We start from the raw sequence: 16,040 nt of genomic DNA on the forward strand, positions 1-16,040 counted from the left end.
CTCCTGCTGCTGCTGCTGCTGGCTGTCCAGCAGCAGACTGAAGGTGGCTGCTGCTGTGCACAGGTATATAAAGGCTCAGAGCCTATTATGACACGCGCAGCCAGCGTTCCATTGCCACATTCCATCTACTGCAGGCAGGATACCTGGCTGGCTGAATGTCGCTGAGAAGCTCACAGAGACCGCCATAAGCAACAGTTTAACAGAATGCCACAGACTAATCAACCAAACTTTTTGGGTTAGGTTCTCTTTTATAGTCTGCAGGCATTAAATGAAAGAAGTCAGTGTTCCAGCAGAAGGAGACAACGTTTCAGAAAAGGCATTGTAGCAAACCAAAAAAGAAATTTTAAGCGCAGCAGAGTAACCAGCGCACATACCTGTTAGCTCAGGTGAGTTTAAAAGGCTGCTGTTGATAACAAGGGCATTTGCTAAATAGATGGTGTGTGTGCAACAATATACTGAAAGGTCAATTATATTGTGCAGCTTATCTCACCACCTGTAGTTATTTAGGTGAAAGCTCCAAAATGCTTGCCTAATATGTCTGTTTATCCAAAAGGAAGTAAAAAGGGAGAGCTAGAAAGATAGCATTGCATCACATTACATGGCAATGCAATGCACAGTTGCTGAAGTTGAACCAAAATGAGCTTGTAATCTGGCTTCTGCAACTTTGAACATGAAAAATCCAATGAGGAGAAGAAAAGCAAAGCCAAAGAGTCCATCCCAAAATCCGACAAACAAGCAAAATGAACAAAAAACATTGAATTCAATTCTTTCTGATTTTAGAAACTGCATTAAAGAAGGGGTGCACCGGTCCTGGAGATACTGCAATACCAGGTCAATGCGTGGAGTGGACAGAGCAAGCTCTTTTTCCATCTCCCTGTTCTAAAAATCCATTTAATATATGGTCCCCAGATAGGGGACGTATCAGATATTAAACTGATAAGAACAGATTTTTTTTTTTTTTTTTCTTTTTTTTTTTTTTAGCCCGAATTCGTGTACAAAACCCGAGTGCGCTTAAAAAAGTGACAAGTGCCACAAAAAAAGTGCACTAGGATGCTGGTCTTCTTGAAACCCTCTCCAAAAGAAGAAGGGTCCCCCAAACCATTCCCCGTCCCTCCGAGCCAAAAGGCCACAGCGAGGAACAGGGACAAAAAGCCACCTCCAGCCGAAGCCAGAGGCGACCCAATCTTACCCCCAGCACCTGCCCGAGTTCTCACCCGAGCAAGGCACTGGGAGCCAAAGACTGTGCTCCCCTCCCGGAAGAGGGGAGCCAACAACGCTCTCCTCCCGAAAGAGGAGAGCCAGGGGGGTTCAGGGGGGAGCGGAACCTGATGGCCACACACTCCCCCCCTAGACCTGCCAAGAGAGGAACCCGTAAGGGAACCGCATCCCGACAAAATCCTAGTAGGACGTGACACACGTGAATAAGTGGACACACAGTGACAAAGAAATTAAATAAATAGTGAAGGTTTCACAGTATAATACTGCCCGGACCTTCGACCGGGAATTGAAAAATTCCCCATCCTAAGGCCAGAAGGCCCGGAATAAGGGTGTGTGCGAAGAAAGAAAATTTGAAGTGCTTGTGCAAATGTGCCATAAACTCAAGTGGGGTTCCCAATCCCAGTGAGTTAAGGCACCCCAGGATCACCACTCCTGGGGCACTTCACACTTCGGGCTTTCGATCTTCCCCGGCCCAATGGCGTCGATCCTGGGGGGCCATGCTTTCCACCAGATGACTATATTAGCCACCTGGCGTACTAACAAGCGCCTAAACCCCAGTGTGCATAATGTATCAATCTACTAGGGCGGCCAACATCCAAAACCGCCTTTTCAAAAGATACTACACTTGATCTTAGCCAAAAGGCCGAGAAGCGATAACCAGAATTGGTTTCAAACTACGGAGCCACCCAAGGATCCTGAAAAGTCCATTTGTGGAGATGAGCTCCTGGACTCCCGTTAAGAAGACATGTTGTCAACCTCTAGATCCCTTACATGCCTGCACTTTTCGGCTTGCTGCTGCTGCAATCCACGCATTTTAGATCTGCATAACTCCACCTCTTTAAACACAGCACCTTCACCCCCTGCTGTTCCCACCCGCCTCAACACCGTTGGAAGGGAGGAGAACCAATTAAGGCGGGGGGTGGGGTGGAACGAGCAGCTGTCTACCCTTAGCAGGAGGGCTCCTGATTACATACCTCTCCTGCTGCTGCTGCTGCTGGCTGTCCAGCAGCAGACTGAAGGTGGCTGCTGCTGTGCACAGGTATATAAAGGCTCAGAGCCTATTATGACACGCGCAGCCAGCGTTCCATTGCCACATTCCATCTACTGCAGGCAGGATACCTGGCTGGCTGAATGTCGCTGAGAAGCTCACAGAGACCGCCATAAGCAACAGTTTAACAGAATGCCACAGACTAATCAACCAAACTTTTTGGGTTGGGTTCTCTTTTATAGTCTGCAGGCATTAAATGAAAGAAGTCAGTGTTCCAGCAGAAGGAGACAACGTTTCAGAAAAGGCATTGTAGCAAACCAAAAAAGAAATTTTAAGCGCAGCAGAGTAACCAGCGCACATACCTGTTAGCTCAGGTGAGTTTAAAAGGCTGCTGTTGATAACAAGGGCATTTGCTAAATAGATGGTGTGTGTGCAACAATATACTGAAAGGTCAATTATATTGTGCAGCTTATCTCACCACCTGTAGTTATTTAGGTGAAAGCTCCAAAATGCTTGCCTAATATGTCTGTTTATCCAAAAGGAAGTAAAAAGGGAGAGCTAGAAAGATAGCATTGCATCACATTACATGGCAATGCAATGCACAGTTGCTGAAGTTGAACCAAAATGAGCTTGTAATCTGGCTTCTGCAACTTTGAACATGAAAAATCCAATGAGGAGAAGAAAAGCAAAGCCAAAGAGTCCATCCCAAAATCCGACAAACAAGCAAAATGAACAAAAAACATTGAATTCAATTCTTTCTGATTTTAGAAACTGCATTAAAGAAGGGGTGCACCGGTCCTGGAGATACTGCAATACCAGGTCAATGCGTGGAGTGGACAGAGCAAGCTCTTTTCCATCTCCCTGTTCTAAAAATCCATTTAATATATGGTCCCCAGATAGGGGACGTATCAGATATTAAACTGATAAGAACAGATTTTTTTTTTTTTTTAGCCCGAATTCGTGTACAAAACCCGAGTGCGCTTAAAAAAGTGACAAGTGCCACAAAAAAAGTGCACTAGGATGCTGGTCTTCTTGAAACCCTCTCCGAAAGGAGAAGGGTCCCCCAAACCATTCCCCGTCCCTCCGAGCCAAAAGGCCACAGCGAGGAACAGGGACAAAAAGCCACCTCCAGCCGAAGCCAGAGGCGACCCAATCTTACCCCCAGCACCTGCCCGAGTTCTCACCCGAGCAAGGCACTGGGAGCCAAAGACTGTGCTCCCCTCCCGGAAGAGGGGAGCCAACAACGCTCTCCTCCCGAAAGAGGAGAGCCAGGGGGGTTCAGGGGGGAGCGGAACCTGATGGCCACACACTCCCCCCCTAGACCTGCCAAGAGAGGAACCCGTAAGGGAACCGCATCCCGACAAAATCCTAGTAGGACGTGACACACGTGAATAAGTGGACACACAGTGACAAAGAAATTAAATAAATAGTGAAGGTTTCACAGTATAATACTGCCCGGACCTTCGACCGGGAATTGAAAAATTCCCCATCCTAAGGCCAGAAGGCCCGGAATAAGGGTGTGTGCGAAGAAAGAAAATTTGAAGTGCTTGTGCAAATGTGCCATAAACTCAAGTGGGGTTCCCAATCCCAGTGAGTTAAGGCACCCCAGGATCACCACTCCTGGGGCACTTCACACTTCGGGCTTTCGATCTTCCCCGGCCCAATGGCGTCGATCCTGGGGGGCCATGCTTTCCACCAGATGACTATATTAGCCACCTGGCGTACTAACAAGCGCCTAAACCCCAGTGTGCATAATGTATCAATCTACTAGGGCGGCCAACATCCAAAACCGCCTTTTCAAAAGATACTACACTTGATCTTAGCCAAAAGGCCGAGAAGCGATAACCAGAATTGGTTTCAAACTACGGAGCCACCCAAGGATCCTGAAAAGTCCATTTGTGGAGATGAGCTCCTGGACTCCCGTTAAGAAGACATGTTGTCAACCTCTAGATCCCTTACATGCCTGCACTTTTCGGCTTGCTGCTGCTGCAATCCACGCGTTTTAGATCTGCATAACTCCACCTCTTTAAACACAGCACCTTCACCCCCTGCTGTTCCCACCCGCCTCAACACCGTTGGAAGGGAGGAGAACCAATTAAGGCGGGGGGTGGGGTGGAACGAGCAGCTGTCTACCCTTAGCAGGAGGGCTCCTGATTACATGCCTCTCCTGCTGCTGCTGCTGCTGGCTGTCCAGCAGCAGACTGAAGGTGGCTGCTGCTGTGCACAGGTATATAAAGGCTCAGAGCCTATTATGACACGCGCAGCCAGCGTTCCATTGCCACATTCCATCTACTGCAGGCAGGATACCTGGCTGGCTGAATGTCGCTGAGAAGCTCACAGAGACCGCCATAAGCAACAGTTTAACAGAATGCCACAGACTAATCAACCAAACTTTTTGGGTTAGGTTCTCTTTTATAGTCTGCAGGCATTAAATGAAAGAAGTCAGTGTTCCAGCAGAAGGAGACAACGTTTCAGAAAAGGCATTGTAGCAAACCAAAAAAGAAATTTTAAGCGCAGCAGAGTAACCAGCGCACATACCTGTTAGCTCAGGTGAGTTTAAAAGGCTGCTGTTGATAACAAGGGCATTTGCTAAATAGATGGTGTGTGTGCAACAATATACTGAAAGGTCAATTATATTGTGCAGCTTATCTCACCACCTGTAGTTATTTAGGTGAAAGCTCCAAAATGCTTGCCTAATATGTCTGTTTATCCAAAAGGAAGTAAAAAGGGAGAGCTAGAAAGATAGCATTGCATCACATTACATGGCAATGCAATGCACAGTTGCTGAAGTTGAACCAAAATGAGCTTGTAATCTGGCTTCTGCAACTTTGAACATGAAAAATCCAATGAGGAGAAGAAAAGCAAAGCCAAAGAGTCCATCCCAAAATCCGACAAACAAGCAAAATGAACAAAAAACATTGAATTCAATTCTTTCTGATTTTAGAAACTGCATTAAAGAAGGGGTGCACCGGTCCTGGAGATACTGCAATACCAGGTCAATGCGTGGAGTGGACAGAGCAAGCTCTTTTTCCATCTCCCTGTTCTAAAAATCCATTTAATATATGGTCCCCAGATAGGGGACGTATCAGATATTAAACTGATAAGAACAGATTTTTTTTTTTTTTTTTCTTTTTTTTTTTTTTAGCCCGAATTCGTGTACAAAACCCGAGTGCGCTTAAAAAAGTGACAAGTGCCACAAAAAAAGTGCACTAGGATGCTGGTCTTCTTGAAACCCTCTCCAAAAGAAGAAGGGTCCCCCAAACCATTCCCCGTCCCTCCGAGCCAAAAGGCCACAGCGAGGAACAGGGACAAAAAGCCACCTCCAGCCGAAGCCAGAGGCGACCCAATCTTACCCCCAGCACCTGCCCGAGTTCTCACCCGAGCAAGGCACTGGGAGCCAAAGACTGTGCTCCCCTCCCGGAAGAGGGGAGCCAACAACGCTCTCCTCCCGAAAGAGGAGAGCCAGGGGGGTTCAGGGGGGAGCGGAACCTGATGGCCACACACTCCCCCCCTAGACCTGCCAAGAGAGGAACCCGTAAGGGAACCGCATCCCGACAAAATCCTAGTAGGACGTGACACACGTGAATAAGTGGACACACAGTGACAAAGAAATTAAATAAATAGTGAAGGTTTCACAGTATAATACTGCCCGGACCTTCGACCGGGAATTGAAAAATTCCCCATCCTAAGGCCAGAAGGCCCGGAATAAGGGTGTGTGCGAAGAAAGAAAATTTGAAGTGCTTGTGCAAATGTGCCATAAACTCAAGTGGGGTTCCCAATCCCAGTGAGTTAAGGCACCCCAGGATCACCACTCCTGGGGCACTTCACACTTCGGGCTTTCGATCTTCCCCGGCCCAATGGCGTCGATCCTGGGGGGCCATGCTTTCCACCAGATGACTATATTAGCCACCTGGCGTACTAACAAGCGCCTAAACCCCAGTGTGCATAATGTATCAATCTACTAGGGCGGCCAACATCCAAAACCGCCTTTTCAAAAGATACTACACTTGATCTTAGCCAAAAGGCCGAGAAGCGATAACCAGAATTGGTTTCAAACTACGGAGCCACCCAAGGATCCTGAAAAGTCCATTTGTGGAGATGAGCTCCTGGACTCCCGTTAAGAAGACATGTTGTCAACCTCTAGATCCCTTACATGCCTGCACTTTTCGGCTTGCTGCTGCTGCAATCCACGCATTTTAGATCTGCATAACTCCACCTCTTTAAACACAGCACCTTCACCCCCTGCTGTTCCCACCCGCCTCAACACCGTTGGAAGGGAGGAGAACCAATTAAGGCGGGGGGTGGGGTGGAACGAGCAGCTGTCTACCCTTAGCAGGAGGGCTCCTGATTACATACCTCTCCTGCTGCTGCTGCTGCTGGCTGTCCAGCAGCAGACTGAAGGTGGCTGCTGCTGTGCACAGGTATATAAAGGCTCAGAGCCTATTATGACACGCGCAGCCAGCGTTCCATTGCCACATTCCATCTACTGCAGGCAGGATACCTGGCTGGCTGAATGTCGCTGAGAAGCTCACAGAGACCGCCATAAGCAACAGTTTAACAGAATGCCACAGACTAATCAACCAAACTTTTTGGGTTGGGTTCTCTTTTATAGTCTGCAGGCATTAAATGAAAGAAGTCAGTGTTCCAGCAGAAGGAGACAACGTTTCAGAAAAGGCATTGTAGCAAACCAAAAAAGAAATTTTAAGCGCAGCAGAGTAACCAGCGCACATACCTGTTAGCTCAGGTGAGTTTAAAAGGCTGCTGTTGATAACAAGGGCATTTGCTAAATAGATGGTGTGTGTGCAACAATATACTGAAAGGTCAATTATATTGTGCAGCTTATCTCACCACCTGTAGTTATTTAGGTGAAAGCTCCAAAATGCTTGCCTAATATGTCTGTTTATCCAAAAGGAAGTAAAAAGGGAGAGCTAGAAAGATAGCATTGCATCACATTACATGGCAATGCAATGCACAGTTGCTGAAGTTGAACCAAAATGAGCTTGTAATCTGGCTTCTGCAACTTTGAACATGAAAAATCCAATGAGGAGAAGAAAAGCAAAGCCAAAGAGTCCATCCCAAAATCCGACAAACAAGCAAAATGAACAAAAAACATTGAATTCAATTCTTTCTGATTTTAGAAACTGCATTAAAGAAGGGGTGCACCGGTCCTGGAGATACTGCAATACCAGGTCAATGCGTGGAGTGGACAGAGCAAGCTCTTTTTCCATCTCCCTGTTCTAAAAATCCATTTAATATATGGTCCCCAGATAGGGGACGTATCAGATATTAAACTGATAAGAACAGATACTACACTTGATCTTAGCCAAAAGGCCGAGAAGCGATAACCAGAATTGGTTTCAAACTACGGAGCCACCCAAGGATCCTGAAAAGTCCATTTGTGGAGATGAGCTCCTGGACTCCCGTTAAGAAGACATGTTGTCAACCTCTAGATCCCTTACATGCCTGCACTTTTCGGCTTGCTGCTGCTGCAATCCACGCGTTTTAGATCTGCATAACTCCACCTCTTTAAACACAGCACCTTCACCCCCTGCTGTTCCCACCCGCCTCAACACCGTTGGAAGGGAGGAGAACCAATTAAGGTGGGGGGTGGGGTGGAACGAGCAGCTGTCTACCCTTAGCAGGAGGGCTCCTGATTACATACCTCTCCTGCTGCTGCTGCTGCTGGCTGTCCAGCAGCAGACTGAAGGTGGCTGCTGCTGTGCACAGGTATATAAAGGCTCAGAGCCTATTATGACACGCGCAGCCAGCGTTCCATTGCCACATTCCATCTACTGCAGGCAGGATACCTGGCTGGCTGAATGTCGCTGAGAAGCTCACAGAGACCGCCATAAGCAACAGTTTAACAGAATGCCACAGACTAATCAACCAAACTTTTTGGGTTGGGTTCTCTTTTATAGTCTGCAGGCATTAAATGAAAGAAGTCAGTGTTCCAGCAGAAGGAGACAACGTTTCAGAAAAGGCATTGTAGCAAACCAAAAAAGAAATTTTAAGCGCAGCAGAGTAACCAGCGCACATACCTGTTAGCTCAGGTGAGTTTAAAAGGCTGCTGTTGATAACAAGGGCATTTGCTAAATAGATGGTGTGTGTGCAACAATATACTGAAAGGTCAATTATATTGTGCAGCTTATCTCACCACCTGTAGTTATTTAGGTGAAAGCTCCAAAATGCTTGCCTAATATGTCTGTTTATCCAAAAGGAAGTAAAAAGGGAGAGCTAGAAAGATAGCATTGCATCACATTACATGGCAATGCAATGCACAGTTGCTGAAGTTGAACCAAAATGAGCTTGTAATCTGGCTTCTGCAACTTTGAACATGAAAAATCCAATGAGGAGAAGAAAAGCAAAGCCAAAGAGTCCATCCCAAAATCCGACAAACAAGCAAAATGAACAAAAAACATTGAATTCAATTCTTTCTGATTTTAGAAACTGCATTAAAGAAGGGGTGCACCGGTCCTGGAGATACTGCAATACCAGGTCAATGCGTGGAGTGGACAGAGCAAGCTCTTTTTCCATCTCCCTGTTCTAAAAATCCATTTAATATATGGTCCCCAGATAGGGGACGTATCAGATATTAAACTGATAAGAACAGATACTACACTTGATCTTAGCCAAAAGGCCGAGAAGCGATAACCAGAATTGGTTTCAAACTACGGAGCCACCCAAGGATCCTGAAAAGTCCATTTGTGGAGATGAGCTCCTGGACTCCCGTTAAGAAGACATGTTGTCAACCTCTAGATCCCTTACATGCCTGCACTTTTCGGCTTGCTGCTGCTGCAATCCACGCGTTTTAGATCTGCATAACTCCACCTCTTTAAACACAGCACCTTCACCCCCTGCTGTTCCCACCCGCCTCAACACCGTTGGAAGGGAGGAGAACCAATTAAGGCGGGGGGTGGGGTGGAACGAGCAGCTGTCTACCCTTAGCAGGAGGGCTCCTGATTACATACCTCTCCTGCTGCTGCTGCTGGCTGTCCAGCAGCAGACTGAAGGTGGCTGCTGCTGTGCACAGGTATATAAAGGCTCAGAGCCTATTATGACACGCGCAGCCAGCGTTCCATTGCCACATTCCATCTACTGCAGGCAGGATACCTGGCTGGCTGAATGTCGCTGAGAAGCTCACAGAGACCGCCATAAGCAACAGTTTAACAGAATGCCACAGACTAATCAACCAAACTTTTTGGGTTGGGTTCTCTTTTATAGTCTGCAGGCATTAAATGAAAGAAGTCAGTGTTCCAGCAGAAGGAGACAACGTTTCAGAAAAGGCATTGTAGCAAACCAAAAAAGAAATTTTAAGCGCAGCAGAGTAACCAGCGCACATACCTGTTAGCTCAGGTGAGTTTAAAAGGCTGCTGTTGATAACAAGGGCATTTGCTAAATAGATGGTGTGTGTGCAACAATATACTGAAAGGTCAATTATATTGTGCAGCTTATCTCACCACCTGTAGTTATTTAGGTGAAAGCTCCAAAATGCTTGCCTAATATGTCTGTTTATCCAAAAGGAAGTAAAAAGGGAGAGCTAGAAAGATAGCATTGCATCACATTACATGGCAATGCAATGCACAGTTGCTGAAGTTGAACCAAAATGAGCTTGTAATCTGGCTTCTGCAACTTTGAACATGAAAAATCCAATGAGGAGAAGAAAAGCAAAGCCAAAGAGTCCATCCCAAAATCCGACAAACAAGCAAAATGAACAAAAAACATTGAATTCAATTCTTTCTGATTTTAGAAACTGCATTAAAGAAGGGGTGCACCGGTCCTGGAGATACTGCAATACCAGGTCAATGCGTGGAGTGGACAGAGCAAGCTCTTTTTCCATCTCCCTGTTCTAAAAATCCATTTAATATATGGTCCCCAGATAGGGGACGTATCAGATATTAAACTGATAAGAACAGATACTACACTTGATCTTAGCCAAAAGGCCGAGAAGCGATAACCAGAATTGGTTTCAAACTACGGAGCCACCCAAGGATCCTGAAAAGTCCATTTGTGGAGATGAGCTCCTGGACTCCCGTTAAGAAGACATGTTGTCAACCTCTAGATCCCTTACATGCCTGCACTTTTCGGCTTGCTGCTGCTGCAATCCACGCGTTTTAGATCTGCATAACTCCACCTCTTTAAACACAGCACCTTCACCCCCTGCTGTTCCCACCCGCCTCAACACCGTTGGAAGGGAGGAGAACCAATTAAGGCGGGGGGTGGGGTGGAACGAGCAGCTGTCTACCCTTAGCAGGAGGGCTCCTGATTACATACCTCTCCTGCTGCTGCTGCTGCTGGCTGTCCAGCAGCAGACTGAAGGTGGCTGCTGCTGTGCACAGGTATATAAAGGCTCAGAGCCTATTATGACACGCGCAGCCAGCGTTCCATTGCCACATTCCATCTACTGCAGGCAGGATACCTGGCTGGCTGAATGTCGCTGAGAAGCTCACAGAGACCGCCATAAGCAACAGTTTAACAGAATGCCACAGACTAATCAACCAAACTTTTTGGGTTGGGTTCTCTTTTATAGTCTGCAGGCATTAAATGAAAGAAGTCAGTGTTCCAGCAGAAGGAGACAACGTTTCAGAAAAGGCATTGTAGCAAACCAAAAAAGAAATTTTAAGCGCAGCAGAGTAACCAGCGCACATACCTGTTAGCTCAGGTGAGTTTAAAAGGCTGCTGTTGATAACAAGGGCATTTGCTAAATAGATGGTGTGTGTGCAACAATATACTGAAAGGTCAATTATATTGTGCAGCTTATCTCACCACCTGTAGTTATTTAGGTGAAAGCTCCAAAATGCTTGCCTAATATGTCTGTTTATCCAAAAGGAAGTAAAAAGGGAGAGCTAGAAAGATAGCATTGCATCACATTACATGGCAATGCAATGCACAGTTGCTGAAGTTGAACCAAAATGAGCTTGTAATCTGGCTTCTGCAACTTTGAACATGAAAAATCCAATGAGGAGAAGAAAAGCAAAGCCAAAGAGTCCATCCCAAAATCCGACAAACAAGCAAAATGAACAAAAAACATTGAATTCAATTCTTTCTGATTTTAGAAACTGCATTAAAGAAGGGGTGCACCGGTCCTGGAGATACTGCAATACCAGGTCAATGCGTGGAGTGGACAGAGCAAGCTCTTTTTCCATCTCCCTGTTCTAAAAATCCATTTAATATATGGTCCCCAGATAGGGGACGTATCAGATATTAAACTGATAAGAACAGATACTACACTTGATCTTAGCCAAAAGGCCGAGAAGCGATAACCAGAATTGGTTTCAAACTACGGAGCCACCCAAGGATCCTGAAAAGTCCATTTGTGGAGATGAGCTCCTGGACTCCCGTTAAGAAGACATGTTGTCAACCTCTAGATCCCTTACATGCCTGCACTTTTCGGCTTGCTGCTGCTGCAATCCACGCGTTTTAGATCTGCATAACTCCACCTCTTTAAACACAGCACCTTCACCCCCTGCTGTTCCCACCCGCCTCAACACCGTTGGAAGGGAGGAGAACCAATTAAGGCGGGGGGTGGGGTGGAACGAGCAGCTGTCTACCCTTAGCAGGAGGGCTCCTGATTACATACCTCTCCTGCTGCTGCTGCTGCTGGCTGTCCAGCAGCAGACTGAAGGTGGCTGCTGCTGTGCACAGGTATATAAAGGCTCAGAGCCTATTATGACACGCGCAGCCAGCGTTCCATTGCCACATTCCATCTACTGCAGGCAGGATACCTGGCTGGCTGAATGTCGCTGAGAAGCTCACAGAGACCGCCATAAGCAACAGTTTAACAGAATGCCACAGACTAATCAACCAAACTTTTTGGGTTGGGTTCTCTTTTATAGTCTGCAGGCATTAAATGAAAGAAGTCAGTGTTCCAGCAGAAGGAGACAACGTTTCAGAAAAGGCATTGTAGCAAACCAAAAAAGAAATTTTAAGCGCAGCAGAGTAACCAGCGCACATACCTGTTAGCTCAGGTGAGTTTAAAAGGCTGCTGTTGATAACAAGGGCATTTGCTAAATAGATGGTGTGTGTGCAACAATATACTGAAAGGTCAATTATATTGTGCAGCTTATCTCACCACCTGTAGTTATTTAGGTGAAAGCTCCAAAATGCTTGCCTAATATGTCTGTTTATCCAAAAGGAAGTAAAAAGGGAGAGCTAGAAAGATAGCATTGCATCACATTACATGGCAATGCAATGCACAGTTGCTGAAGTTGAACCAAAATGAGCTTGTAATCTGGCTTCTGCAACTTTGAACATGAAAAATCCAATGAGGAGAAGAAAAGCAAAGCCAAAGAGTCCATCCCAAAATCCGACAAACAAGCAAAATGAACAAAAAACATTGAATTCAATTCTTTCTGATTTTAGAAACTGCATTAAAGAAGGGGTGCACCGGTCCTGGAGATACTGCAATACCAGGTCAATGCGTGGAGTGGACAGAGCAAGCTCTTTTTCCATCTCCCTGTTCTAAAAATCCATTTAATATATGGTCCCCAGATAGGGGACGTATCAGATATTAAACTGATAAGAACAGATACTACACTTGATCTTAGCCAAAAGGCCGAGAAGCGATAACCAGAATTGGTTTCAAACTACGGAGCCACCCAAGGATCCTGAAAAGTCCATTTGTGGAGATGAGCTCCTGGACTCCCGTTAAGAAGACATGTTGTCAACCTCTAGATCCCTTACATGCCTGCACTTTTCGGCTTGCTGCTGCTGCAATCCACGCGTTTTAGATCTGCATAACTCCACCTCTTTAAACACAGCACCTTCACCCCCTGCTGTTCCCACCCGCCTCAACACCGTTGGAAGGGAGGAGAACCAATTAAGGCGGGGGGTGGGGTGGAACGAGCAGCTGTCTACCCTTAGCAGGAGGGCTCCTGATTACATACCTCTCCTGCTGCTGCTGCTGGCTGTCCAGCAGCAGACTGAAGGTGGCTGCTGCTGTGCACAGGTATATAAAGGCTCAGAGCCTATTATGACACGCGCAGCCAGCGTTCCATTGCCACATTCCATCTACTGCAGGCAGGATACCTGGCTGGCTGAATGTCGCTGAGAAGCTCACAGAGACCGCCATAAGCAACAGTTTAACAGAATGCCACAGACTAATCAACCAAACTTTTTGGGTTGGGTTCTCTTTTATAGTCTGCAGGCATTAAATGAAAGAAGTCAGTGTTCCAGCAGAAGGAGACAACGTTTCAGAAAAGGCATTGTAGCAAACCAAAAAAGAAATTTTAAGCGCAGCAGAGTAACCAGCGCACATACCTGTTAGCTCAGGTGAGTTTAAAAGGCTGCTGTTGATAACAAGGGCATTTGCTAAATAGATGGTGTGTGTGCAACAATATACTGAAAGGTCAATTATATTGTGCAGCTTATCTCACCACCTGTAGTTATTTAGGTGAAAGCTCCAAAATGCTTGCCTAATATGTCTGTTTATCCAAAAGGAAGTAAAAAGGGAGAGCTAGAAAGATAGCATTGCATCACATTACATGGCAATGCAATGCACAGTTGCTGAAGTTGAACCAAAATGAGCTTGTAATCTGGCTTCTGCAACTTTGAACATGAAAAATCCAATGAGGAGAAGAAAAGCAAAGCCAAAGAGTCCATCCCAAAATCCGACAAACAAGCAAAATGAACAAAAAACATTGAATTCAATTCTTTCTGATTTTAGAAACTGCATTAAAGAAGGGGTGCACCGGTCCTGGAGATACTGCAATACCAGGTCAATGCGTGGAGTGGACAGAGCAAGCTCTTTTTCCATCTCCCTGTTCTAAAAATCCATTTAATATATGGTCCCCAGATAGGGGACGTATCAGATATTAAACTGATAAGAACAGATACTACACTTGATCTTAGCCAAAAGGCCGAGAAGCGATAACCAGAATTGGTTTCAAACTACGGAGCCACCCAAGGATCCTGAAAAGTCCATTTGTGGAGATGAGCTCCTGGACTCCCGTTAAGAAGACATGTTGTCAACCTCTAGATCCCTTACATGCCTGCACTTTTCGGCTTGCTGCTGCTGCAATCCACGCGTTTTAGATCTGCATAACTCCACCTCTTTAAACACAGCACCTTCACCCCCTGCTGTTCCCACCCGCCTCAACACCGTTGGAAGGGAGGAGAACCAATTAAGGCGGGGGGTGGGGTGGAACGAGCAGCTGTCTACCCTTAGCAGGAGGGCTCCTGATTACATACCTCTCCTGCTGCTGCTGCTGCTGGCTGTCCAGCAGCAGACTGAAGGTGGCTGCTGCTGTGCACAGGTATATAAAGGCTCAGAGCCTATTATGACACGCGCAGCCAGCGTTCCATTGCCACATTCCATCTACTGCAGGCTGATACCTGGCTGGCTGAATGTCGCTGAGAAGCTCACAGAGACCGCCATAAGCAACAGTTTAACAGAATGCCACAGACTAATCAACCAAACTTTTTGGGTTGGGTTCTCTTTTATAGTCTGCAGGCATTAAATGAAAGAAGTCAGTGTTCCAGCAGAAGGAGACAACGTTTCAGAAAAGGCATTGTAGCAAACCAAAAAAGAAATTTTAAGCGCAGCAGAGTAACCAGCGCACATACCTGTTAGCTCAGGTGAGTTTAAAAGGCTGCTGTTGATAACAAGGGCATTTGCTAAATAGATGGTGTGTGTGCAACAATATACTGAAAGGTCAATTATATTGTGCAGCTTATCTCACCACCTGTAGTTATTTAGGTGAAAGCTCCAAAATGCTTGCCTAATATGTCTGTTTATCCAAAAGGAAGTAAAAAGGGAGAGCTAGAAAGATAGCATTGCATCACATTACATGGCAATGCAATGCACAGTTGCTGAAGTTGAACCAAAATGAGCTTGTAATCTGGCTTCTGCAACTTTGAACATGAAAAATCCAATGAGGAGAAGAAAAGCAAAGCCAAAGAGTCCATCCCAAAATCCGACAAACAAGCAAAATGAACAAAAAACATTGAATTCAATTCTTTCTGATTTTAGAAACTGCATTAAAGAAGGGGTGCACCGGTCCTGGAGATACTGCAATACCAGGTCAATGCGTGGAGTGGACAGAGCAAGCTCTTTTTCCATCTCCCTGTTCTAAAAATCCATTTAATATATGGTCCCCAGATAGGGGACGTATCAGATATTAAACTGATAAGAACAGATTTTTTTTTTGATTGAAGCTGCATCCAAGGCACTGAAAAATGTGACCGAAGTCACACCAAAACAGCGCACGAGGTGAGGATTCATGTGGACCCTTCCCGGAGGAGAGGGTCCCCAATAAACCATCCCCATCCCTCCGAGCCAGAAGGCCACAGCGAGGGTCAGGGATCTCCGATGCTCTCCCTAGCCGAAGCCGGAGAAGAGCCGTTTTCGTGCTCCCAGCTTCCATCTAGGCTGCCACCCTAGTGGAGCTGGAGCCTGTGTTGGTTTCTCAGCCCAAAGCTGACCGGACCTCCGACCGGGTTTATAAAAATTCCCCTTCCTAGCCCGGAGGCCAGGAATAGGGGGGGTTGCTCAGAAAGTATGATTGGCAAAGGTGCGGCGTGCTACGAAGCCAAGTCTTTCTGGGGTTCCCAGTCCCAGTAAGCTTGGACTCCCACCAGGGCGCCTACTCCTGGGGCACATTGCTCCAAAGCCCTCACACTTACCCAGCCTAGTGACTTCGATCCTGGAGGGCCATGTTTTCCATCAGATAACTCTATGAGACACCTGGCGTACTAACAAGTGCACCAAACCAGTGTGTAATATGCATCAATTTACTAGGGCAGCCCAAGGACAAAACTGCCTTTTCAAAAGATACTACACTTGATCTTAGCCAAAAGGCCGAGAAGCGATAACCAGAATTGGTTTCAAACTACGGAG

The 16,040-nt window shown here is 46.2% G+C and overlaps 7 non-coding genes and 7 pseudogenes across 7 annotated transcripts; all 14 read right to left on the minus strand.

Moving 5' to 3' along the window:
* Positions 1-794: 794 nt before the first annotated feature.
* LOC141193710 (U2 spliceosomal RNA) lies at positions 795-1,021 on the minus strand (annotated as a pseudogene).
* A 760-nt stretch (positions 1,022-1,781) lies between these two features.
* LOC141193776 (U2 spliceosomal RNA) lies at positions 1,782-1,873 on the minus strand (annotated as a pseudogene).
* Positions 1,874-2,988: 1,115 nt separating this feature from the next.
* LOC141193721 (U2 spliceosomal RNA) lies at positions 2,989-3,195 on the minus strand (annotated as a pseudogene).
* Positions 3,196-3,957: 762 nt separating this feature from the next.
* On the minus strand, positions 3,958-4,049 carry LOC141193777 (U2 spliceosomal RNA; annotated as a pseudogene).
* Positions 4,050-5,164: 1,115 nt separating this feature from the next.
* Positions 5,165-5,391, minus strand: LOC141193711 (U2 spliceosomal RNA; annotated as a pseudogene).
* A 760-nt stretch (positions 5,392-6,151) lies between these two features.
* On the minus strand, positions 6,152-6,243 carry LOC141193778 (U2 spliceosomal RNA; annotated as a pseudogene).
* Positions 6,244-7,358: 1,115 nt separating this feature from the next.
* Positions 7,359-7,549, minus strand: LOC141194018 (U2 spliceosomal RNA). Its single transcript, XR_012266816.1, has one exon. It is a non-coding gene; the product is annotated as a U2 spliceosomal RNA (small nuclear RNA).
* A 1,115-nt stretch (positions 7,550-8,664) lies between these two features.
* LOC141194019 (U2 spliceosomal RNA) lies at positions 8,665-8,855 on the minus strand. Its single transcript, XR_012266817.1, has one exon. It is a non-coding gene; the product is annotated as a U2 spliceosomal RNA (small nuclear RNA).
* Positions 8,856-9,967: 1,112 nt separating this feature from the next.
* On the minus strand, positions 9,968-10,158 carry LOC141194020 (U2 spliceosomal RNA). The gene has a single exon (XR_012266818.1). It is a non-coding gene; the product is annotated as a U2 spliceosomal RNA (small nuclear RNA).
* A 1,115-nt stretch (positions 10,159-11,273) lies between these two features.
* LOC141194021 (U2 spliceosomal RNA) lies at positions 11,274-11,464 on the minus strand. Its single transcript, XR_012266819.1, has one exon. It is a non-coding gene; the product is annotated as a U2 spliceosomal RNA (small nuclear RNA).
* Positions 11,465-12,579: 1,115 nt separating this feature from the next.
* LOC141194023 (U2 spliceosomal RNA) lies at positions 12,580-12,770 on the minus strand. Its single transcript, XR_012266820.1, has one exon. It is a non-coding gene; the product is annotated as a U2 spliceosomal RNA (small nuclear RNA).
* Positions 12,771-13,882: 1,112 nt separating this feature from the next.
* Positions 13,883-14,073, minus strand: LOC141194024 (U2 spliceosomal RNA). Its single transcript, XR_012266821.1, has one exon. It is a non-coding gene; the product is annotated as a U2 spliceosomal RNA (small nuclear RNA).
* Positions 14,074-15,187: 1,114 nt separating this feature from the next.
* Positions 15,188-15,373, minus strand: LOC141193599 (U2 spliceosomal RNA). The gene has a single exon (XR_012266505.1). It is a non-coding gene; the product is annotated as a U2 spliceosomal RNA (small nuclear RNA).
* A 524-nt stretch (positions 15,374-15,897) lies between these two features.
* On the minus strand, positions 15,898-16,013 carry LOC141193746 (U2 spliceosomal RNA; annotated as a pseudogene).
* Between the last annotated feature and the right edge of the window lie 27 nt (positions 16,014-16,040).

The sequence above is a fragment of the Phyllobates terribilis genome, unplaced genomic scaffold (assembly GCF_046119375.1).
Source record: "Phyllobates terribilis strain yellow unplaced genomic scaffold, ASM4611937v1 Scaffold_66__1_contigs__length_7565176, whole genome shotgun sequence".
Lineage (NCBI taxonomy): Eukaryota > Metazoa > Chordata > Amphibia > Anura > Dendrobatidae > Phyllobates > Phyllobates terribilis.